Source organism: Carcharodon carcharias, chromosome 22 (genome assembly GCF_017639515.1).
Source record: "Carcharodon carcharias isolate sCarCar2 chromosome 22, sCarCar2.pri, whole genome shotgun sequence".
In the NCBI taxonomy this organism is placed as follows: Eukaryota; Metazoa; Chordata; class Chondrichthyes; order Lamniformes; family Lamnidae; genus Carcharodon; species Carcharodon carcharias.
Window position 1 is genome coordinate 48,285,497 of NC_054488.1, and position 26,605 is coordinate 48,312,101.

Genomic DNA, 26,605 nt, shown 5'->3' on the forward strand with positions numbered 1-26,605 from the left:
TAAATAACTCCTATATAATGAATGCTTTTAACGGGAAGGATTTTACTTAATATAGCATATTTCAAGATAAAAGGTGAACATATAAAGCTGCCAAAATGGATATTTTACGGTCTGCCACACAGATATCTCAGCATGTATTCATCGCATTTTAATAAAACTCTCACCTAGAATAGAATTGCAGTAGACAACCTCAGAATGAGGTCATGCTTGTCATTTCATTTAAACCAGCACAAAGAAATCATTACCGTGGCCTCTGATTAAAATGCGGCAGTTAGAACTCAGTTTCCCTCAGGTCGGTTGTCCTCCTAGCAGAAGTATCCATATAAAGACATTTCTTTTTAATGTCGTTGTGGGTTGGTGTTCGTATCACTGAGGGTTAGCAGAAACGAGACTGTTCTTGTACTTGATAAGCCAGTGACAAAATCATTCATTCCAAGGCCAGGCAGAATTCTAGTGAGATGCAAAACATTTCCCTTTTACTGCTGAGAGTGTGTGGTTAAACTGTAATTCCTTGGAGATATTCCATCCTAAGCAAAGTTGCTGGTTATGTTTTATATGGTGACACATTTCCCCATGGATCCATCGTCACCTGAGAATACAGTTGACACTGACTTTCCGTGGGTCCAGTTTTACCTGATGAGCTAGGAGAGTGCATGGAGTTAGAATCCATCCCAACCTCGCACCATGATTAATTCTGCTGCATTCATTTAGCAAAGCTGAACAGACCATCAGCCAGGCAGAGATTGAAACTTTGGAGCCTGGTGGCACTAATCTGATGCTAGGCTTTAACTAAGATGGCCAAGAAGATAAGTGTAAAATTATTATTTTTGAGAGTTTTCTTGTGGGTCAAAGGGCAAATAAGCTAATGTTTTTTGTCAATTGAAATGGTAGTCATGTAGTACAGGATGTTAATTCCAATAATTGTATGTTGAGGAAGAATGAGTCTGTACCTTTAAATAGGTTTATTTCCAAGACAGTAAAACAAAGTCACAGACTCCCCCAGTGCCTCTCAGACACTCAGAGTGAACTGGTTTATATACCCTTACAATTATTCACTAATCCTTCCCCAATAGGGGACAGCTGTGCTTAATTGCCAATTTAAAGCATTCATTTCATTGCAACACAAATTCAAACATTAACACAAGATAGCTCTATAGCGAGAGTTTGGTTGTAATTCATTCTGAGCGCTGCTGATTGTTCAAAACCCACCTGAAATGTGTTTGTATAGGTTATGTCATCAGACTCGGTAGTTCGGCGTTTGGGATAATAATTCCTTCATCATTTTACATGTAATAGTCGTCTAGCCTAAAGTTCTCCATAGGCTACGTAGTTGTGCAATTGCACAGTAATCAGGAATGTGCTGAGCAGGGAGCAAGCAGGCACTGCACAAGCAATGTGCCCTTTAGGATAGAGCGCTCGTGGCCATATGTCCATCTTAAAGGGAACTGCACAGTCCATCAAGCCAGCCATGCGCAGCAAACAGAAGGTCGAGGGAACATTGTTCTGGCCTCTTGAAGGATTGTAGATTCAGTTTATGATTTCCAATTTGCATTTGTCCATTGTTTTGTTTTTATTTCTTCTGTCATGAGACATGTGTGTCACTGAGAAGGCCAGCATTTGTTACCCACTCTAATTGCCCTTGAAGTGAACAGCATGCAAGGCCATTTCAGAGGGCAGTTAGTAGTCAACCACATTGCTGTGGATCTGGAGTCACATGTAGGCCAGACATGGTAAGGATGGCAGATTTCCTTCCCTAAAGATGCATTAGTGAACCAGATTGTTTTACAACAATCGATGATAGTTCATGGTCACCGTGGACTAGCTTACATTTCCAGATTTTTTTCTATTAATTGAATTTAAATTCCATCAGCTGCCATGGGGCAGTGCGTGGGGGTGGGGCAGACATGCCATGTACCGTTCTTCACAGATAGCATGCAAGAATGCTAAGTGGACCATGTAGGTAGTAGCCCATGGTGTTGCCTGATCCCAAGGAATTGCAGTAAATCTGCAGAATGCTGCACACAAATTTCTCCACCCAGGTTTCTTGCTGATGCTTTGTTGGCAGATCTCAATGAAAATGCAGTTGGGGTGCTGCAATATCTCTCAGTCCCTTCAGGCTCGGGCTGGAATGGGACTATCAGCCTGCATTCCCACGCTGGATCATTATCCTCCTGAAAGTATGCTTAGATGCCAGGTCAAAACAGAATCAGGCTCAGTGGTATTAGTTCCCATTGTCAAATACCTTATTGCCACCGATTGTACGGACTGACACATGAAGAATGGCTATTTGGGCCTCATACTGGAGAACAGCCAGTGCCTGTGGAACTGTACCTCAGGGTAAGACAATACCTTCAGAAAATGAGTAGAGGAAAGATGATCGCGTTTTCCAAGTGCATTTTCTGATGGCAACGATAAATAGTTTTTGGACTTTCCATGTGAGTTCAAAACGCAAAGTGGTTCCTGCGAGTTTCTTTGAAAAATGCGTTTGTTTTTAGGTCCCTTTTTTGTGAGCACCCGCTAATAATTTCCTACAAGTCTGAAATACAGCTGAAGTAGGAAACCCAAACAAAAGGGCTACTGCAACTTGGAAGTGTTTTCTGAGTTCTTAACTTGGAAAACCTCCAAGTGCAGTTGGCTATGGACAAGCAGACAAAGAACCCGGAAGCCAATTTTACAGTGGTTTTCTTTCATGTGCTTTTGTCGACTGCATTGAATGATAAAAACAACAACAATTTCAGCTTTTAATCTGTTCCAGTCTGCACCACAACCTTCTCACAAAGTTCCCAGTACGTTTTTACGATAGTAATCAGAAATGATTGCAAAAACATGGACAACGGCTACAGCAAGGAAGGCTGCCATTTTTAAAGCACATAAAAGCATTTTGTGAAAATAAAAGGTGTAATTTGTAACAATGATTTATAGGAACGCATATTTGAGAGTTTGGGGAGTTTTTACAATGTTTTGTGGGACTTATGCTTTCCGCTGTATGGTTACGTGTTAAACACAGGCTCTAAAATAAAACTTCATACTATTTGGAACACTGCAGAAGTTAGTTACACTGTATTAATGGTATGTTCACTTGCACAGTGATTATAGTGTCAGCGCTGACACTGCCTGTAACTGAAAATTGCCCTTGTTATCTGCTATATTAGCTTGCCAAAATAACAGTAGGGAAGAGTTATTAAAAACATCCCCAGATTTAATTTTGGAAGCACTACTTCCTGTAGAAACTGACTATAGAAACCAGGCTCGTTGCTTTTAACAGGCGCCACATGATAGAGCCAGTGATATGCTTAAACCATGTTCCGGCCAGGGAAAAAGTTTTCCTCCTTTTTTTTTAAATCTCTACCTGTACATTCTTACTTAGAAATAATCTTGAGGACTCATTCCGTTGAATGGTGGAGAAACTCAAACCAGGAAGGCCTGCCTTGAGTTGATCCCAGTGAAATCAGTGGAAGAGCAGTTTGGGTGTTCCCTCACCAACCTCACCAACCTTTCAAACTCCAATGACTTTTCAGTGAACTTTGCTAGTGCACGTGTGGAAATTAAGTGAGACAGGTTTGGGTTCAGCAGTGAGGTTACCTGTAGTGAAATATCCTGAAGAGACTGTCAGGGCTCGCACCATCTGTTTAGCATGCTCCTGCTGGGTGTGTTTTGGAGAGGAGGGGCACATAAGATAGGGCTGATGCCCATGCCACCACCTTCCTGCCTACCTCTGAGCTCACCCTATAATGTGGTGGGCTCCAAAATCAGCAGCCCGCCCGCCATATTGAAATAAGTAATCAAGGGTCAGTTAGGCTTGTTATAAAGTCAGTCAACCCTGATAATATGCTGCCCATGTCATAATACATTTGGTGTGGGCAGCTGGGCAGGAGTGGGCAACCTGATTTTTTTTAATCAAAAGCTCTTCAGAGGGTGGGAAGGAAAGTTGGGGGGGGGTGGGATTGCACTTCGGGGGCTGCCCTTTGCCGGTCTTGGGGCAGCCCCCCTAAGATCAAAGGCCCCCCCCCTCTCCACTTCCTTCCTACCTGCCCACAGCCTTAAACCATCCGCACCCCTCCCCCCCACTGTATTATTCAGCCCAGGCATTGGGCAGTTGGTGAGATACTGGAGGGTCACTGATGCCCTTAAATATATAAGAAATAGGAGCAGTAGGAGACTATATGGCCCCTCAAGCCTGATCTACCTTAACTCCACTTTTCCACATGCTCCCTGTATCCCTTGATTCCCCAAGAGATCAAAAACCTGCTTATCTCTGCCTTAAATACATTCAGCGATGGAACACCCACAACCCTCTGGGGAAGAGAATTCCAAAGATTCGCAACCCTTTGACTGAAGCAATTTCTCCTCATCTTCCTCCTAGATGATTGGCCCTTTATCCTAGAACTAGATGTGTTCTAGATTGTTTCTTCTGGCTGGGCAATCTCTCAGGGTGGAGTTCTGTGACCTCTCCTGCTGGCGGGATTTTCTGGTCCTGGCGAAGTTAATGGAATTTTGAATGGCTTGCTGTATTTTATGGCACCGCCGTAACTTCCGATGGAGTTGCAATCGAGTCGGTTCGCCACTCTGCTCGAAAGTACTTAGGTGATCGTATTGTGCCCAACCTTCCAACTCGAGCTGGGTGAGATCTGTGCAGAGTAACTCGCTCCCAAGGGCTACCATCGAGGGCAGCTCAGTCACAGGTAAGTAAGCCATGCCCCCTTTTTATGGTACTAGCTTCTGTAAACCAGGCAACTTTAAAGGTCCAGCCAGGTTTAATGGCCCTTGACAAGCGAGGGACAAGGTAGGTGGTAGGATTTTGGCGGCGAGAGGCAGCAGTGTGGGTTGGGTCGGGTCAGGTTGGGTGGATGAGGTGTGGGGAGGTTGGCAGTTGGGCCTTGGGGGCTGTTGGAGAGAGTCACAGGGAGGGTAGGGGAGAGTTGGGTAGCTGGCCTGGCCAGTGTGGGGTGGGTGCAGGAGGTTGTCGGGGAGGTTTGGGTGTCAGGCCTGACTGGGGGCTGGAGAGGATGGTTGACATTCAGGCCTTGGTGGGTGTGGGGGTTTGGAAGTTGGGTCTTGGTGGAAGTATCTATGGGAGGAGAGAGTTCTGTGAGGGTGTGGAGTTCCCGTTGGGGGAGGAGGAATGTTCTGTGGGGTGAGGAGTTCCTGTAAGGGGGGCACGAAGGTCCTCTGGGGGTGGGGAGTCCAGTGGGGGGAATACGTTGGGGGTGGGGAGTCCGGTGGGAAAAGGCCTGTGGGTCATGGGGAATCCCTTGGGGGGGGAAGGCCTAGTGCCATTCTCCTGCCTTCTCCCCGTAACCCTGTACATTGTTTCTTCTCAAGTAAGCATCTTATTCCCTCTTGAATTGCCTCAGCTAAACCTGCCTCCACCACACTCAGGCTGTGCATTCCAGACCCTAAACACTCGCTGTGTGAAAATATTTTTTCTCATGTAGATTTTGCTTCTTTCACCAATCACCGTAAATCTGTGCCCACTTGTTCTCGATCTTTCAGCTAATGGGAATAGCTTCCTCCTGTATACTTCTGGTAGTCCGTGTAGACTGCATCATCAACATTGCCCTCGTCAACACTCTGTTACCTCTTTGCAAGTTAGTTAAACACGATCTTCCCTTAAGAAATCCATGTTGGCTCTCCTTAATGAACCCGCATTTGCTCATGTGACTACTTTGAGAAGGTTTACTAGACTAATACCAGGAATGGGCAGGTTGTCCTATGAGGAATGGCTGGATAGGTTAAACTTGTATCCACTGGATTAATTGAAATCTTTAAGATCCTGAGGGATCTTGACTGGGTGGATATAGAAAGGATGTTTCCTCTTGTGGGAGAATCTAGAACTAGAGGTCACTGTTTAAAAATAAGGGGTCACTCATTTAAGACAGAGATGAGGAGAATTCTTTCCTCTGAGGGTTGGGAGTCTCTTCCTCAAAAAGCAGTGGAAACAGAGTATTTGAATACTTTTAAGGCAGAGCTAGATAGATTCTTGATTAACAACAGGGTGAAAGGTTATTGGGGGTAGCAAGAATGTGGGGATGAGGTTACATTCAGTTCAGCCATGATCATATTGAATGGCAGAGCAGGTTCAAGGGGCCAAGTGGCCTATTCCTGCTCCTAATTCATATATTCGTATGTACTCTGTCCAGGCCCCTCATTATTTTGAATACTTCTACCAAATCTCCTCTTAGCCTTCTTTTCTCCAAGGAAAACTTCTCCAATCTATCCTCATAACTGAAGTTTCTCATCCCTGGAATCATTCTCATAAGTCTCTTCTGCCTTCACATCCTTCCCAAAATGCAAAGTCCAGAACTGATTGCAGAATCCCAGCTGAGGTCTAATTAACATAACCTCCATGCCCTTGTAATCTATGCCCATGTTCATAAAGCCTGGGATATTGTATGTTTTATTAACTGCCCTCTCAACTTGTCATGCCACTTTAAATGACTTATGCACATGTGCACCCAGGACTCTCTGCTCCTGTATCCCCTTTAGAGTTGTACCCCTTATTTTAAACTGTCCGTCTGTGTTCTCCCTGCCAAAATGTATCACCTCAGGTTTTGCCACATTGAACTACATCTGCCACCTATCTACCCATTTCACCAACCTGTCTATGTTTTTTTGAATTTCTATACTGTCTTCCTTACAGTTTACAAGGATCTTGTATTGTCCTGCAAACTGTTTCCTGTACACCAAGGCCTAGATCATTAATAAAGATGAGAAAAAGCAAGGGTCCCAATACTGACCCCTGGGAAACTCCACTACAATCTTTCCTCCAGCTCGCGAAACATCCATTAACTACTACTTTCTGTTTCCTGTCACTCAGCCAATTCTGTACCCATGTTGCTACTGTCTCTTTTATTCCATGAGCTGTAACTTTTCTCACAAGTCTGTTGTGCGGCATTGTATCAATTGCACTTTGGTAGCCCATGTACACCCCATCAACAACATTACCCTCATCAACACTCTCTGTTACCTCTTTGAAAAACTCCAGCAAGTTAGTGAAACACCATTTTCCTTAAGAAATCCATGCTGGCTCTCCTTAATTAACCCACATTTGTCCATGTGACTATTAATTTTGTCCCAAATTAAAGTTTCTAGTAGTTTCCCTACCCCAGTGAAGTTAGGCTAACTGGTCTGTAGTTGCTGGGCTTATCCTTACCCCCTTTTTTGAACAAGGGTGTAATGTTTGCAATTTTCCAGTCCTCTGGTACCATAGTTCCCTGTTCTCCCTTTCTCTCTTATCTTGAATAGCAGTTTACATTTGTTACTTTCTGATCAGTGGGGACTTGTCTAGAATTTAGGGAGTTTTGGAAAATCATAACCAGTATGTTTACTATCTCTGCAGCTACCGCTTGTAGAATCCCAGAATGTAAGCCATCAAGTCCTAGGGATTTGTCAGATTTTAGTCCCTGAAGTTTCTCCAATACTTTTCCTCAGCTGATATTAATCACCTTAAGTTCATCACTTTTTTTAGCTCCTAGGTTACCCTTAATTTCTTGTATGTAATTGTGTCTTCTACTGTGAAGGCAGAAATAAAATATTTCGATGTCTTTACCATCAGGGGAGATGGTGAATAGTGTCAATGTCACTGGACCAGTAATCCAGATACCCAAACTAATGCTCTGGGGATAAAAGCAAAATACTGTGGACACTGGAAATCTGAAATAAAAACAGAAAATGCAGGGAAAACTCAGCAGGTCTGGCAGCCTCTGTGGAGAGAGCTCTGAAGAAAAGTCATACAGACTCGAAATTAAACGTTTCGAGTCTATGACTTTTCTTCAGATCTGTCTCCACAGATGCTGCCAGACCTGCTGAGTCTTCCCAGTATTTTCTGTTTTTAATGCTCTGGGGGCATGAGTTCAAATCCAGCCATGGTAGCTGCTGGAATTTAAATTCAATTAATAAATCTGGAATTACTATCATTGATTGTTGTAAAAACACATCTGGATCAGTAATGTCCTAATCTGGTGTGGCCTACATGTACCTCCAGACTCACAGCAATGTGGTTGGCTACTAACTGCCCTCTGAAATGGCCTGGCAAGCCACTCAGTTCAAGGACAATTAGGGATGGGCAACAAGTGTTGGCCTTGCCAGCTACGCCCACATCCCATGAAAGAATAAAAAAGAAACTTTCTCCCCCATATCATGGCCCGGATCTTGTGAGGAGCGACAATCATTGCCGGATTGTCATTCTGCTCGAACACTTCCCCTGACCCCTGACTTGATGCTGCTCTGCATCTCTTCTGGGATCTTCTGAGCCTGGCTTTCCCAGAAATGTTGGGCACAGCGCCTCTCGCAGAGGTCCATTTCAGCAGAGTAGAGTCTTGGGGAATACAGGATACACTACCTGCCTTATGGTAAGTTTAAAGGTCCAGTTTGAATGTTATTGAATGGATGAGTGGATGAATGAGTGAATGGGTAAGGTGGTAGGGTGGGTAGGTGAGTGAAGTAAATGGGTATGTGGGTAGGATGGGTGAGGTGGTAGGTGGGTGTTGTGATAGGCAGGTGAGGTGATTGGTGGGTGAGGTGCAGTTGATCTGGGGGGTAGTTGGGTCAGGTCAAGGGGTGATTGTTGGGGGGGGGCGCGTGGGGTAGTCAGGTTGAGTCAGTGGTTAGTGGCATTGGGATGGGGTGGGGGGGCTGGTCAGGTCAATGTGGGGTGTAGTCAAGGGGTTGGGGGGTTGTAGTCAGAGGCTGGTTGGGGGCTGTCAGGTGGTTAGGGAGGTGGGTGGGTCTTGTTGGGAGGGCAGTCGAGTAGTCAGGATGGGGAGTAGTCAGTTGGTCGGGAGGGTAGTTCGGTCTAGTCTGGGGACTAGTTGGGTGGTCTGGGTTGAGGGTAGTCATGTTGGATCGGGAGATAGTCGTAGGCTTAGTGTGAGTGATTGGGGGACTCAGTTTTGTGGATATTCAGGAGTTAGATTATAACTTGTATAACATTTCCTGGGTAATTATCCAGGTAAGTTCCGTGGAACTGTCTAAAGTCTCAGACACTAACTGAAAATAAAAGAATAAAAAAGAAACTTTGTACCTCTTTCTGCATCTCAGTCATAAGTCCAATCTCTGATGATCTGGGGATTGGAAGATTGGGCCCAATATCTCTTGCCTCTGCCTCTAAAGGCTCTTACAATCTGTTTTTATATTCTTGGCTAGTTTACTCTCACCTTCTATTTTTTACCTTTTCCTTTCTATCAACTTTTTGGTGTCTCTTTGCTGATTCCTTAAACACCCCAATCCTTAGACTTACTGCTATTCTTTGCAACATTATAAGGCGCTTCTTTGAATCTGGTACTATCCTTATCTCTTTGAATGAGAAACCAGATTATTAATTAACACTGCCTCATTGCTCAATTTCAAACCTAAATTAGCACTATCCCTCATCAGTTCCATAATGTATTGTTCCAGGAAACTGTAACAAAAGTATTCTACAAATTCATCTTCCAAACCACATTTGCCAATTTAATTCGTCCACTCTATATGAAGATTAAAGGCGCCCACCATTAAGACATTGCCTTTGTTAAAATATCCAATTACTCCTTGCTTAATGCTCTGTCCAAAGGTATAACTAATTTTAGGGGACCTATAAACTACTCTCACCAGCAGTTTCTGACCCTGGTTTTTCCTAACCTCCACCAGTATTGATTCTACTTACTGAGTTTCTGAGCCAAGATCTTTTCTCACTACTGCCCATGGAACTACACCCCAGAAACTACAGCAGGGAAAAAGAGAACACCTCATTCATGATAAGAAAAAATAAACCTGATATGATAAGTAATATAGTATGAAGTTATCATTAGGCTATTAATAAATCCTGTGCTGACACCAGGGGCAGGACGCAGGATCTCACCGGGGGTGGGGGGGTGGGGGGGTGGTGGGGGGGGGGGGGGGGGGGGGTGGGGGGCGTGGTGGGGTTGCGGGAGCAGGCGGGAGTCGCAAGGAGATCCCACCCGCCGACCGGAAGATGCAGCCCCAGGTCAATAAACTATGTGTTGAGCCTTTAACTTTGGATCTGAGACACAGCATTGGCTCCACAGACCCTATTTCAACAGGAGATCTTCTGACCACCAAGTAGTTTAGCGATTAAAATGCTGGCCTGATATTTCTTTTGTTGCAGTTTTGATGCAATTATTTTTTGCCAGTTCTGTGCAAAAATGGCAGGAGAGATCATCCATGAAAAAAATGGCACTTGATGATTTTGCTTCAGAAAATGCTATGACACAGGTGGTGGGATCATTATAATCAGTGTTGGAGAATTCCAGCTGTTTACCCCATCTTCTATCTGACGAAGGATGATGCATGGGGGCATGCAAACAACCATAACAAGAAGGGAAGTGTGATGACAAATCATTATAATCCCGTCTCTATTCTTACCATGATGGTTATTAAGCTCCACACTGTGCACTAACCAGTCAGAGGCCTCCCCTAGTGTCTGACTGTGCGGTGACTCTACTGCAGGTTCAGTAGGGCCATCTTTCCCTGTTAAAACAAAATTTTAACCGGGTGGAATTAAATTCCATCGGTGCTTGCCATTCTAACATGTGTGTCCTACTTAAGGTGGGTTTTGTCAATCCCAAGTAGTCAGATGAAAGACTACTTTATGTCCTGCTATGAGTATAATTGCCTTTCAGGCATTTCAGAGTCTTGACTGTCCAGCCTTCCCAAGCGAACAGTGAGAGTTAGTGAGAAGAATTCAGCCCGGTCAGCATTAGACTGCTTTGCCATTGTTTGGAGTCTGGTTAAGATGACATCATCTGAATGCACCAGTGTTGAAATAAAAACATAAAAAATATTCAATGACCACTCAAGAGACAGAAGAAGTGTCAAATACAACGGTATATTCTTACATCAATAGAAAAAAGAACACCTATTTCTCGAGTTTTCTACCCAACTTTTCTCATCATTCTGTGGTCTTCTTTGGAAGTGCAGCAGCTGTAGCTGAGAAGCCAGGAGAGCTGAGGGAATCTACCCTACATCTTTCATAAAGCAGCCCTGTAACTCAGCAGTGAGGAGGTGGAGAAACAAATGTCACCTTGTGTCTCAACACTACCTGCTATAGGTTCACAATCTTTTGTTAGCTCTGCACTTTTAGGTATAAATTAAGTTTTTTAGGGCATGTGATTCTGTTTAAAATATTCACAAATCTCAGCCTGGAATTACTGTGTGCAACAAATGTAATAACGTTTAGGTAAAGTAAATAATTTATAGAATATTAAATGAAAAAGACAGCGGCTTTTGAGTGCATCCTTCTAACAGCATACGCTGTCGCATTGAATCGCCTTTGTATAGACATAAAGATCTTGCATTACGTGTGCATGTTTTCAAAATGACAAATAGCTTTTGGCATTCAAAGGGATGTCAAGAAAGTTGGACTGTCCCTTTAAAACAGATGGAAGGTGGAAACTTTGCCCAAATGTGACTCAAGGAAAAGTCGATTTCGTTAGCTGAATGCTGGCTGCAGTTCCAGCGGCCCCTTTGTTGTACTTTCTTTCCTTCAGAGATTTATGGGGTAGATGAGGCTTGAGAACAAATGAAGAGTCATTAGCACAATGTGTAATGCATACTAATGACAAGATACCGCTTCTGCACCCAGAGACCAAGGTCAGGTCAAGCAAATCTTCCCTTTAGATTATGACTTGGGAATTACAGGAGTTATAATAATGAATACTGTAGACTGTGAGGGAGAATTTTACGTGAAGATTAGCATCAGGAATCTACTGACTGAGGTTGAAATCAATAAAGCAGAACCCAACGTCAGTTATGTTCATGACCTCATTTTGAAAATTACTTGAATGAGTTTGTTTTTCAGATCTTGTAGAACTTTTTTTTAATGATCCATGTAAAAACACAGCAAACTTGAGTCAAATTAAAATCAAGATAGAATCTTAGTTTCTGTCATAATAAAAAATTAAAATCTTTATAATTCCCATGTAGCACTCTCATTTCTGAGGCAGAAAGCCACGGGTTGAAGCCTCACTCCAGAACTTCATGTAATCTAGGCTTACGCCTTACTGTCATATTGCCAATGTGCTACGCTGTTGGAGGTGCTGTCTGTAGCATGTACTGATAAACCAAAGCCCTATACGCTTATTCAGGTTGATGCTAAACATCTCACAGCCACTTTTTTTGAGAAGAAGAGCAGAAATTTCTTGCAGCGTCCTCAGCCAACATTCGTCCTTCAGCCAACACAAGTTAACTGGTAATTTATCACATTGTGGAACCTTGCTGTGAGCAAATTAGCTGCTATAGCTTCCCATGTAAGAGCAGTGAATCTATTTCAGAAATAATTCATTGGCTGTAAAGCATGCTGGCTGATCTAACGATTAAATCTTTCATATAAATGTAAATTTTTTCTTGATGCACTGCCAGATGAGAATGTAAATACGATTTAATAGTATCATTATTGTTAGGGCTGGATATTTTGCACAACTTGCATTCTTAGACTCTCTAGAGCTCTTGAACCTGTTGGAATCTGACTGTAGAATTTTCTATGAAATACACCTGAGCTATCCAAATACCTGGTGCTCCTAGGGTTTTGAAAGATAAAAGCATAAAGTGCAAACAACAAACATATAGGCTTAATTATTATAGCCTCTGTGGATAACAGAAGCTTCGTAACGTACATTGCTGCCCCAGTTGTTTAACATACAAGAACGCCTGTCAATTGTTAGATCATTTGAGCTATTAGCACAACTAGGCCAAAGTTTAGTACACAACTGGTTAAGTCCTAAACTTTGTTTTTTCTTAAATGCTATTTAACCAAACTCACACTCATTAGTGTATTAATGCCATACAGGAAGACTTCTATTAACATGTAAATACCAGTTATATCACATGGTTTAAAGTTTTACTTTTCTAATTGTTTGAAACAGTTGTAATGTGAGCCAGATGAACTTCAAAAGATCTTTCTTTGTACAAACGCAAGAGCTAACCATGCCGTTCTGCCATTTACTGTGCTATCTGTCATTAGTGAGCTTAGTTTTTTTTTGAAGACCCCCTTTTCATGTGGTCTAGTTAACTTGTTGCAGCATGCACTTGGCAAGGCAGCTGTTTGGACCAAGGGCCAATACTATAAAATAAACCTAATTATTTTCTGCCAGAACATGCAACCACCCTGAGTTTAATACAAGATGTGTTCAAATCTGAGATTGCTGCCCTGTCGCTGATGTGGATGTGAGGTGTTTTTAATGGGTGTTTAATTGCATGATACAGGAAACTTGCGAAGGGAACACAAAAAACCTGTGACCATGATGGAATTGTGCAGCAATACAGTGGAGCTTGGCTGATCTTAACTCATCACATGCCATTCCTTCACATCTTGTTTTGCATAAAATACTGGAGAACAAATAAAAATGAATTAGGATTTCCCATGGTTGAGTGAGTGGGTAAGTGATGTGGTACTGAGACATACTGATGTGAAAGATTCCTGACCTGGTTTGATCTCTCATCTGTGGTGAGCTAGCTGGTTTAAGCCAGGGAAGTTTTATGGGTGCTAAAATTTGCCTCTGCTTACATGGACTATAAAGGGAAAAATCAGCAAAGCTCTTGCTGCTGATTGCTATCCAGTTGGAAAGTCCATGCATGTTGGTGTTGCACAACAGGTCAACTCATCTGTGGTGCCCTTCATGGTCAAATACTCTAGTGTACACTTGAATAATAGCTGTTTGCAGAATGGCAATATGGTTTATATTTACAAGAGCAAAAAAAAAGCATCAATTTTATTGGCTCAACTCAGCTTTTTAATGAATCACAGACACAGGGATAGAAGTTCATGCAGGCTTTCCCAATTGTTCATTTGGTAAAGGCAAGATGTCACACTGATAAGAAGGCCCTAGGCTGGTTTGTACTGAGTTCGCTAATCTCAGTCAGGACACAGTTGTGCTTCTCCAATTGACTTCTTTACCTCTGAGTTAGGGAGGACAAAAGTCAGCCAGTAGGTCTAATTCCTGATTTCCAAACAATTACCCAGAGTGGAAAACTAACTGTGATGCCTCTAGTGGTTGTGTGACCTTGCCACCCTGAGCTTGTGCATAAATGATGCTCATTTAACTGAAGTGCTGGAGAACAGCTGTTATCTTGTGAGCAGCAACAAGGTGTCAAGGTAATCAAGGGAGACTGGAAGAGGAGAATATTTGTACAAAAAAAATCACAGAGGAGGTTGACAACAGCCCCAAAACCCCAAGCCACTGGGCTATCGATTTTGGAAGTTCCAAGCCCAATTGATTGATTGATTTTCTTGTGATCTTCTGCCCTGATCACTACTGAGCAAACTTTTGCGAGCAGCTTGAATATAAATTTTGATAGAAATCAGAGCTAGGAAGAGCAAAAGGGTTAAATATGCTGCTTCAGGATTACATGATTTGGGGTGACAACTTTTTGATAGGATTACCAAACCTGATGAGTCAGCAACTCAACTGACCACCAACACACAAGCGAAAGGTTTACTACAAGCAATCTGCTTGTGCAATACATTTCCCGGGGTAGAATCATGGTTCACTCTTAACCTCATTATTGGGAGACATGCCTAAGCAATTTTGATACTGAGGCTTATCAAGGAGTTTACATCCATGTCTCAATAACCTGCAGCAACATGAATTACCTCATCTTAACTTTCCATAACCCTGCAGGGAAAAAAATCATACTTGTTTTCAATGATTAGACACGCTGTATAATTTTAAAACCGAATTTGCAACAGGAGATGACTTCTACCAATAGCGATATTGGGGGTTAATTTGGATAGCCCTGGAAAATGAGTGCAGGGATTGCAATGCACGATTGACCCTTGTCCTGAAGAGATAGGGATGTATGTCACTGAATGTGGTGCAATATGTTTGGCTGACCTGTTTTTAAGATTTAAAAGAATGGTTCCAGAGTTGAGAGACTTGATTTATGTGGATAGATTGGCAGAGTTGGGATTGTTCTCCTTAGAGAGGCGAAGGTTGAGAGGAGATTAGATAGAGGTTTTTAAAATCATAAGGGCTCTGGACAGGGTAGATAAAGAGAAACTTCTCATTGGTGGAAGGATTGAGAACCAGGGGACATGGATTTGAAGCAAAGGAACCAAATGCGATATAAGGAAAGGCTTTTCTGTGCAGCGACTGATTACAATCTGGAATTTGCTGCCTGTAAAGGTGACGGGAACAGATTCTATCCTGGCTTTCAAAGAGAATTGGATAAGTATCTGAAGAGATTAAAATTTGCAGGGCTGTGGGGAGAAGGTGGGGGTTGGGAATAGCTCGAGATCCTGCATGGACATAATGAGCCAAATAGCCTCCTTCTGTGCTGTAACCTTTCTGTGATTCTATGTCCTAACCCTCATGGAGGAAATGGTGCTGGCTCTTAGTGGGACATCCATTGCTGAGGCCATGGCCAGTGTGGGGTGGAACCATCCTCTTATCTAATCCTCTGTCTCACATCCCACTTCCTCCTCATCTCACACTCTCTTCTGATTTACTTGTTGTAGGGGGTGTAAACATGCACCCCTTGCTACCCGCTTCCCTCACCATAATCTTACACTTTGTGATTTTTTTTTTCCTTTCAGATACCCAAAAGTTGCAACTTGTCCAGACCGTGCTCCTCTGGAGTGGTCCAACCAGCAAAAGTTTTGTTTCAGCATCCCAGTGGTCTAACCTATCTATGTGCAGTATGACTAGCAGCCTTCCTCCAATGTCGTAGCATGTATGGATGCAATGAAGGTGTATGTGGGTTGTAGACCAGAATCATCATCCATGTCATCAGAGAATAGCCCTTGTCACCCAGTAGCAAACCTCAGATGCAGCTGCCACAGCAGACTGCCACAGAATAAAGGCTTCATGGCTGCTGCCATGATTTTGGGCACTTACCTGCATGATTCATTGCATATGGTCGCACACCCAGCTGGATTGAGGGCCTGGAATCTCTGTGTTCCAGTATAGGACAGTATTGACATGCAGCATCCACAAAGTGGGATGCATGCAGTTAATGGCATCCTGCAACCCTAAGTGAAGCCATATGTTCACTCCACCTGCTTGTGCCAGACAAGAGAGAATGAAATGTGGCTAGCTCTCATTGAATAGAGAGCCTCAGTGGCATTTCTTACACCAAATGCTAGATGATGCAGATATCTCCAGCTCCACCCTGGAAAGAATCAGATGCATCAAGGGTCATCACCACGGTCACTTTCACAGCCTCTGGCATTGATCCTTGCCCTGGTCTGAGGGTGAAGTTGTGGCAGGTTTCAGTGACAACGTCCTTACTGAAGTACAGGCATCTCCCACATTGTTCCACTCTAAGGTTAAGGTAGGAGAATTGCTCCCTGAACACCCTGGGCAGAAATGACCTCCTGCATGAAGCCCTTCTCCCCCGCCTCCTCCCTCTTCCAGCAACTCGTCCTGCTCTGAGAAACCTCTGCCCGTTCTCCAAGTTATGATCTATTCCAAAGGCAATGCCTACCAGTGCACATTGGCTGGAAGCAGTTGGTACTTGCAGCAGTCTTGAAGTCAGCAAAAGCTTCTTTAATGCCTGCTACACCACTGCTTGCAGACTTTTGCAACTTGAAACTATAGAAAAAACACTTACTGAATTGTAGCAACAACCAGAAGAAATCAATGAACAGCTGACCTGTAAGTAGTAAATGACCCTTATAAGTAGCACCGGTGGGGTTGAGAAGGGGGTCCTTCTTGTTGCTGAACATGAGATCAAGTGTGCGAGGTTAATCCCATGATCTACCTGCAGTGCATACTTCAGTGGATACTTACTGCATGTGTGCTAATACCTTCACAATTGTGGCGCCTGGTGTGATTTGCCAAACATGTCTGTGTGTGTGCCACAGATGCCATTTTGGAACAATAAGGGCTCTCATGGTGCCCATAAAATGGGTGGGAATGAGTCCAATTTCCCACCAAGTATTTCTGACTGGAAGGAGTGATATACTTCATCATATCTACTTTTCTTTTTAAAATTGTCTTATCCTTTCCTCCTGGAAGCACATTTGAAGCACAAAATGAGTTTCCAACATTGGGATTTAATTCCCTTTGGCAGTGAATTGTCTGAGAATGATCCTGTCAATTATTTTCTTGTACTACTTTACTGCAGTTATTTTATTCATTTTAAATGGGTAACTGCTGCACTTGGAAGTTGCCTAAAGGACCATTAAAATTATGCAAACACAACATTCTCCCACAGTGAAGCATTTTGGTGAGGCTGGGGGTGGGGCGGGGGGAGGGGTGGGGGGCGGTGTGGGGGCATATTCCCAGGCAAGGGGAAGTGGGTTTGTATTTGTGCAGCGAATTAAATTCCAACGTCTTCCCACCCTCTTCCATGTTCCTGTGGGGAGGGATTGAAGGTGAGCAGGTAACACACCCTTGGATCTGTCGGGTAAGTCATTATGGCATTTAAGAAACCAGTTAAGAACTGTGTTAATACTCAATTCTAGATTTCCCAGTCAGGGCCTCTAATTCCAACCTGTCAGCAACTCGCCAGGGTCACGGAAGCGAGTAGCTCACAGGAAGAGCTTCTGACAAGCTGGGATCTGTTACAATGAAGAGCTCCAGCCGTGGCCAGGTGATTGGCAACTGGTCAAAGTACTCCTTCTCTTGGAGAGTGCTCTCACTGCTTGACAGGTGATTGCCAACTGCTTGGAAGGCACTTCACCTGTCTAGCACTTCCCAGTTGCCAGGATTCACCAAAGCCTGGCTTATGCAGCTGCCGATAATGACGAGAGGTGAGAGCAGAAGCAACGCCACTGCTAATACCTCCAGCAGCAACATCAGGTGCTTTGCCTCAGTCGCATAGCCCCTTCATGGGACCTCCAGGTAAGAATGAGAGACCTAGGGAGAAGCCTTCTCTGGTCCCCTCTCCATTCCTGTGGTTGCTGCAGCTGCAAAATCGAAGTGCTGGTGAACCCTTGTAACCCATGTCATGGTCCCTTTAATTAGAAATCCTTTGACAGAATGAATATGTCATCCTGTCTGTCCTCCCTGGTTGGGTGATAGTGCCTTTGCTCGAGGAAAGAGACTCAGCAAAGCCCACTTCTTTATCATTCAGGTCACTAACCCACAAAATAGTGCCATTGCTCTGTGCAGAACTAAGTGCAGAGGATTCTGCCCTTTATTTGGAAAATGGAATCCTTTGTCCCTGGGACATAATTGAGACTTAAATGATCATCATCACTGTAATAGGCAAAGTGGGAGCTAAATAATGATAGAACTTTTTAAAAATATACATGACAGTATCCTCTGCAGTGGACTGAACTGCTACAATCTTTTAATTGCGGCCTTTCTTTTGAAGAGGGTAAACCATTGCAATATTGACATACAATGCATACAACATTGGCTTCCTTATAAAAGGAAGGATATAAATGCATTGGAAGCGGTTCAGAGAAGGTTTACTAGGCTAATACCTGGAACGGGTAGGATGTCTTGTGAGGAAAGTTTGGACAGGTTAGGCTTGTATGCGCTGGAGTTTAGAAGACTAAGAGGCGACTTGATTGAAACATATAAGATTCTTCGGGGTTTTGACAGGGTGGATATGGAAAGGATGTTTCCTCTTGTGGAAAAATCTAGAACTAGAACTGTTAAAAATAAGGGGTCACTCATTTAAGACAGAGATGAGGAGAAATTTTTTATCAGAGGACCGTGAGTCTTTGGAACTCTCTTCCTCAAAAGGTGATGGAAACAGAGTCTATGGATATTTTTAAGGCAGAGGTAGATAGTTTCTTGATAAGCAAGGGGGTGAAAGGTTATCGGGGGTAGGTGGGAACATGGAGTTGAGGTTACATTCAGATCTTATTGAATGGCGGAGCTGGCTCGAGGGGCCGAGTGGCCTACACCTGCTCCTAATTTGTATGTTTGTATATTCATATGCAAATGCATCTCCAACGATTGAGCAATGCTTCAGCCACAAAGTGACACCCCAAAATGACTAAGCAAGCAGTTTGCCAAATCACTTGGCAACACTACCCCTTTAAATCATGATGCCTGACTAGCATAATCCGATATGAATTAATTAAGTTATACAATAACTCTTCCAGGCTTGAATGATTTATTTAATCTCCCAGATGATTATGTGGCTCTCGATAGGACACTAGGGCATCACAACTACATGGGGCAGGCTAGATGGACCACTGGCTCTTTTTCTGACTCTCAGTTTCCTATGTTCGTATGTGATATATTATGATATTTGTCTCATCCAGTATGCGCCTGCTGTCTCCAGAATTAGTGCTAAACTGTCAGTCACCTGGACAATACCAGCTTTTTGATGAGAAAGATGCACACAGCTTTTGAAAAGTGGCCTGGAAATTTTAAATTGAGGACTCGCAACGTCAACTCTTTTCTTCTCCGCCGAAGCTGCCAGACCTGCTGAGTTTTTCCAGGTAATTCTGTTTTTGTTCTGGAAATTTTAATACTTGCAAGAGACAAAGGCAGTTTTAATCTTAAAGAAATTACCATATACATACGTTCATCTAAATGCGCTTATTTCTTTTCTAAAGGATTCGTTTAGCTTCAATAGAATTATTGTCCTTACACAGTTAAAGACGTATTATTAGAAAGTAGCGGAGAAATATTTTTTCCAATGCTCGTAAAGGTGTTGTAATTATGGTAATTTTTTTGTCACGGTGATATCGCTCGTGTTAAAATGTGAGGGTACGTTTGCACAATTGTTTTCATACTGGATTACAGCAACCTAGAGGTCATGAGGTCAAATCCCACCATGACATGTGAAATTGAATTCAGTAAGTCTGGCACATTGTGAGCTGGCACCAGAAACAATGACCAAGAAAGTTGTTGGATTGTCATAAAAACCCAATTGCTTCCCCAATGTCCTTCTCGGAATGAAACCTAATGCCCCTACTTCATGCAAATCCAATCCCATACTCTGTGGTTGCCTGATAATGGCCTAGTAAACACTATCATAATGATTAAGAATAACATTCGCTATTAGTAGCAAGACTAATGTATCGGTATTAAAAATATATTATTGCCTCACAAAATTATTAATAGCCTATTGTTATGACGGGTCCCGGGACAAGGTCCCCCAGTTTGTTATGATCCTGGATGAGATACCCCAAATTGTTAACTTCCCAAACAGGGCCCCAATTTTCTTATGCTTCCTGGTGAGGAGGAATGAGCTTGTCCCACCCTTCCTTATTCAACCCCCTTGGTCGGTTGCAACAAGGCTAATTTAAGAAGGATCCCTTCCCTCATGGTTACCTTTTCCCAGTCCAAATGTATTTATGTTTTAGAAGGAGCCAATTTAACTAGGCTTTCTTCAGTCAAAGAAAGAGTAAGCTTATCAGTTATGAAAAACGCGAGAAAAAAAATAAAAACAGAACACACGTACCCACAGATCAGAAATGAGAAGCTGAGTCCAAAAATAAAAGTTAAAAAAGATATGCAAATGAGTCTTTGGCTTGTCCTTGAGGAGTAAACATTGTAGCCATTAAGTTGGGTGATTCCGGGAGAGCTGACTTTGGCAGTTGAGCAGTTGGTTCGGAGACACTTGGTTCTGCAGGTTAGCTGAAGGAGTTGTCCTGTTTCCTTTTTGACTGTGGCTTTGCTGATTGCCTCCAGTCAGATGGAGAGATAGACTTTTACCTGCAAGCTGCAGGGATGTCTAGTTGATGTTCTTCTGCTGTGACCTTCACAGCACACACTAGCACACTGGAACTAGAATGCACAGATCAGGTTTGTAGCTGCTTTTAAACCCCTTTTCTTGTGTATTCCTGGAAGGGAAAAACAAACATGTCTTTCACCCAGAATCTGCTTCCTTTCAACTCAGACCATTTCCACATCCTGAGAGATAACTCAACAGGAGATAGTTTCTGCTGACATGTGGTAATCAGTCTCCATTGTCTCCAGAACCACATGAGATTAAAATTCAGTCTTTTGCATTGCATCTCTCCCTTTCAAGTGTCTCTGTCTGAAGTATTAGGTGCAACATTCAATGTTCTCTTTAGATCAGACGGTCAAGTATAATCCAAATATAAATTTTCCAGAAAGTGGTTACTTTACATTCTCAGTTAGCATTTGCTTGTATGTCTTTTTTTTTGTTGAAAAAAACACATATCTTCCCTTAAAATGCTCAATATGTCCTTAAGTAATTCAGGGCTGTGATCCGCTGTCATGACACATGATATACATGGTATTATTATGATGCATGCAATCTGTGTCTGGCCTGTTCAATTTTCCTCTCTGACGCAGACCATTAGACCATAAGATGTAGGAGCAGAAGTAGGTCATTCGGCCAATCGAGTCTGCTCCGCCATTCAATGAGATCATGCTGATCTGATAATCCTCATCTCCATTTTCCTGCCTTGTCCCCATAACCTTTGATTCCCTTACTGATTAAAAGCTGTCTATCTCAGCCTTGAATATACTTAACGACCCACCCTCTACAGCCCTCTGTGGTAAAGAATTCCACAGATTCACTACCCTCTGAGAGAAGAAATTCCTCCTCGTCTTTGTTTTAAATGGGCGCTCCCTTACTCTGAGATTATGCCCTCTGGTCCTAGACTCTCCCACAAGGGGAAACAACCTCTCAGCAACTACCCTGTCAAGCCCCTTAAGAATCTTATATGTTTCAATAAGGTCACCTTTCATTCTTCTAAACTCCAATGAGTACAGGCCCAACCTACTCAACCTCACCTCATAAGAAAATCCATCCACACTCAGATCAACTTAGTGAACCTTCCCTGGACTGCCTCCGATGCCAATATATCTTTCCTTAGATAAGGGGACCAGAATTGTTCACAGTATTCTAGGTGTGGTCTAACTAGTGCCTTGTATAGTTTTAGCAAGATTTCCCTATTTTTATACTCCATTCCCTTTGAAATAAAGGCCAACATTCCATCTGCCTTCCCTATTACCTGTAGAACCTGCATGTTAGTTTTTTGGGATTCATACACAAGGACTCCCAAATCCCTCTGTGCTGCAGCCTTCTGCAGTCTTTCTCCATTTAAATAATATTCAACGCCTTTATTCTTCCTGCCAAAGTGCATAACCTCACATTTTACCACATTATATTCCATCAGCCAAGTTTTTGTCCATTCACTTAACCTGCCTATATCCCTCTGTAGACTGCTTGTGTCATCCTCACCAATTGCCTTCCCAGCTATTTTTGTGTCATCCGCAAACTTGGCGATAGCACATTCACTTCCCTCATCTAAGTCATTAATATATATTGTAAATAATTGAGGCTCCAGCACTAATCCCTGTGGCACTCCACTTGTCACAGGTTGCAATCCCGAAAATGCCCTCCTTATCCCAACTCTCTGCCTTCTATTATTTAGCCAATCCTCTCTCCATGCTAATATACTATCCCCAATACCATGGGCTCTTATCTTATTAAGTAGCCTTATGTGCAATACCTTATCGAACGCCTTTTGGAAATCCAAATATATTACATCTACTGATTCCCCTTTATCTATCCTGCTTGTTACCTCCTCAAAGACTTCTAATAAATTTGTTAGGCATGATTCCCCCTTCATGAAGTCATGTTGACTCTGCTTGATATGATTATGTATTTCTAAATGTTTTGCTATTACATTCTTTATAATAGACTCCCACATTTTCCCAATGACAGATGTTAAGCTAACTGGCCTATAGTTACTTGCTTTTTGTCTCCCTCACTTTTTGAATAAGGGTGTTACATTGGCCATTCACCAATCCTCTGGGACTTTTCCAGAATCTAAGGATTCTTGGAAGATTACTACCAGTGCATCCACTATCTCTGTAGCTACTTCCTTTAATATCATAGGATGCAACTCATCAGGTCCAAGGGACTTATTGGCCTTTAGCCCCATTAGTTTCCCTAGTACTTTTTCTCCAGTGATAGTTATTGTATTTATTTCCTCCCCACCTTTCGCCCATTGATTACTTAGTATTTCTGGAATCCTGTTAGAATCTTTTACCGTGAAGACCGAAGCAAAGTATTTATTCAACTCCTCTGCCATTTACTGGTTCCCCATTATTATTTCCCCCGCCTCATTCGCTAAGGGGCTTATGTTCACTTTGGCCTCCTCTTCCTCTTTATATATTTAAAGAAGCTCTGCAATGATTCTCTTTAGTAATATATAGAAAGGCTAAGTAAACAGAGTTAAAAGGGAAGGCTAATGTTTCATTTGTTGGCAGGCCCATTATTTCATTGTGTTTTATTTTATAAACCTGCCTACACTGGGGGAGAAAATGGTGTCCCTGCCATTGGCTCATTCTATAGCCCAACTTAATTCTCCTTTCCTGTATATTGACCTAGCTTCCACACAAATGCCACACCTGCATCTAATGCAATAGATCTATAATGCACTGGACGTCTGCGATTCCCTGGTCAGTTCAAAGTTACAACACTGGGAATAGAGGATGCAGGGTGGAAGTAGTTTGCTTTCTGTGATTGTTTTTAAATGTAGTAACGCGATGAATTGATACTTCACCTCAACCAAGTCTTTTCAGTGGAATTTCTTTAACTGCTTTTTAGTGACCTTGTGCATTTTTGCACAGTTGTCAACAGTCAGCTTACCACAGTGCCAGAGGATACGTGGCCATCGCTTGCCTGCCCCTTTCCTGTGAACATCCCTACAGCTTAATGTTTCTCTGGCTCTTTTATACAAATTTAGGGAGAACTGGAACTAATTGCTGGCCACTCCCAGTTTTCCACATTAGGTCACACAGCAGCATTAAATGTACCTCAAGTTGGCTTTAGCATTGTTCCAAATACCTCTGGTTGTTATTCTTTATTTCTAAAAAGTCCTTGGAATAACTCGAGTTCATTTAGTGGGCCTGTATTCCAAGCTATTCCAATTTATTTGCCAGAAAACGGGAGTAAAATTTTATTTCATTGATATTTAAAAACATCCTATCCAAATTTTCTACCCTAGTCTGGGACACATGAATCTAAACATTGAAAGAATTGGATAATACTGTTTAATGAACAAAAATGGTTAATGAAGAATCAGAGTGATTTTTCCAGATTCTGAGGCTTGCATCAATTGATGGCAATATTGAGCTCACCTTAATGTAGAAACTGTGTGACATAGCAACAGAAAATGTAAGTAAATATGCATGTGAAGTGAATTATAAATCCACTTAAGAATTCAGGAATTGTGCTACTAGAGTCAAAGAACTCTGGTGGTATTCAACGGAATTTTGGTATTTATATTGTGGGAACCCCACCATATTGGAAGAATCTAAACCTACAACTGTTAGATGGACCAGAAATTCTGCAGTGCTGGCTTCCTGTCTTTTTAATATTCATTTATTAATTTTATGATGATATTCAGATTTTTTTTTAAAAGCATGGACATTTTTGCTCATGAAGTTCTTCAGTAGAGCTAACTTTACTGGAAACTGAAACAAAACTGGAGAATGTTGGAGGCCCACAGCAATGTCAGTCAGCAGCTGCGGAGACACAAATTAATGTTCTGAATGCTGACTCTTCATCAAAAATGGAAAATAAGAGGCCGACCAGTCTATGGGGAGAACTTTCTCTCTGTCGGTCGGGAGCGGGCGTGGAGCTGGTTGCCGCTGTTTTATATGGACGTGCCAATTAAGGCCCGCCCAGCGTGACACTCGCCCATTAGCGCTCAGCGTTACCTGTGCAGGCGGGGGGGAGGAGGGAGAGTCGGGGCCTGCGCTCTTTTGCACATGCACGTGAAAGAACACAAAAACCTCCCTGAGGCACGGAGCTGCCTCAGGGAGATTAAGTTCAGTTTTAAAGTTTAAAATAAAGAAACTTAAAAATCATTTACCCATGTCCCCTCGGAGCTGGGACATGTTTATGAAATCTTTAAAATTTTTTATTAATTTAATAAACACTTCCTGAAACCTCATCCCGCCCTTGGATGAGGTTTCATGAAAAATGCGAAGGCCGCCTGGGCTCTTCGCCTGCCCAACAACCTTAAGGTTGGATGGGTAGCCCTGTCAAATTGGTTAATTAGTTTATTAAAGGCCTTAACAGTCCTTTGACAGTTCAGCGGGCGCGATGCCATCTCCGGTACGCGCCCGTCGAATGAAAGATCGGAATGACATGCGGTGACGTTGGGATGCATGCCCAGCATTACCGCCTGTCATTTTATGTGTAGGCATGCAGGGTCAGCCCTCCCATGCCGAACAGAAAATTCTGCCCTATGAGTATAATCAAAACAAGAGGAGGGGAACTTAACCATAAAAAAAATTCTACAGCTCCAATTTATCTGATTGTATTAATATCCATCTCTCAACTTTCAGTTTTAAAGAAAGGTATACACTGGAAACAGTGGGGTGAATTTTACAGGGGCCACAGTGGGGATGCATATTGCCACCCCCACACCCCACCCCCTCCCCCCACCCACCCACCCTGGTAGAAAAGTCAGTCAGCTGCTTGCCATCTTTAAAACAGACTGATATTAGGCTGCAGTCTGCCTTAACAAGGCGAGAGTGGGACCTCCACCCCGCAGGTACAGCAAGGCCCATCCTAGAGAGCTGCCGGCCAATTTGATTGATACTTTTCTGTTTCCTGTCACTCAGCCAACTTCATATCCATGCTGCCACTATCTGTTTGCTGGCAAGGCAATTACATGCCACATTATCAAATGCTCTTTGGAAGTCCATATACACTACATCAATCACATTACTTTCATCAACTTTCTCTGTTACCTCATCAAAAAAACTCAATCAAGTTAGTTAAACATGATTTGCCTTAAACAAATAGTGCTGGCTTTCCTTAATTAACTCGCACTTGTCCAAATGACTGCTAAGTTTGTCCTGGATTATCATTTCTAAATGCTTTCCCACCACTGAGGTTAAGCTGACTGGCCTGTTGTTGCTGGGTTTATCTTTGTACCCATTTTTCAATTCTCACATCTTCTGGCACCATGCCCACGTCTAAAGAGGTTGGGAAGATTAAGGTAAAAGCAAAGAACTGCGGATGCTGGAAATCCAAAACAAAAACAAAAACAAAAATACCTGGAAAAACTCAGCAGGTTTGGCAGCATCGGTGGAGAGGAACACAGTTGACATTTCGAGTCCTCATGACTCTTCAACAGAACTAATTAAAAATAGAGAAGGGGTGAAATATAAGCTGGTTTAAGTCGGGGGTGGGGTGGGGGTGGCGGGGGGTGGTGTGTTGGGACAAGAAGAGCTGGATAGAGGGCCAGTGATAGGTGGAGATAACCAAAAGATGTCACAGACAAAAAGACAAAGAGGTGTTGAAGGTGGTGATATTATCTAAGGAATGTGCTAATTAAGGGTAGAAAGCAGGACAAGCAAGGTACAGATAGCCCTAGTGGGGGCGGGGTGAAGGAATCGAAAAAGGCTAAAAGGTAGAGATAAAACAATGGATAGAAATACATTTAAAAATAATTCCATTATTTCCACTTATTCTTAAATGTATTTCCATCCATGGTTTTATCTCTAACTTTAGCCTTTTTCGATTCCTTCACCCCACCCCACCCCCACTAGGGCTATCTGTACCTTGCTTGTCCTGCTTTCTATCCTTAATTAGCACATTCCTTTAGATAATATCACCACCTTCAACACCTCTTTGTCCTTTTGTCTGTGACATCTTTTGGTTATCTCCACCTATCACTGGCCCTCTACCTAGCTCTTCTTGTCCCAACACCGCACCCGCCAGCCCCCCCACCCTTAAACCAGCTTATATTTCACTCTTC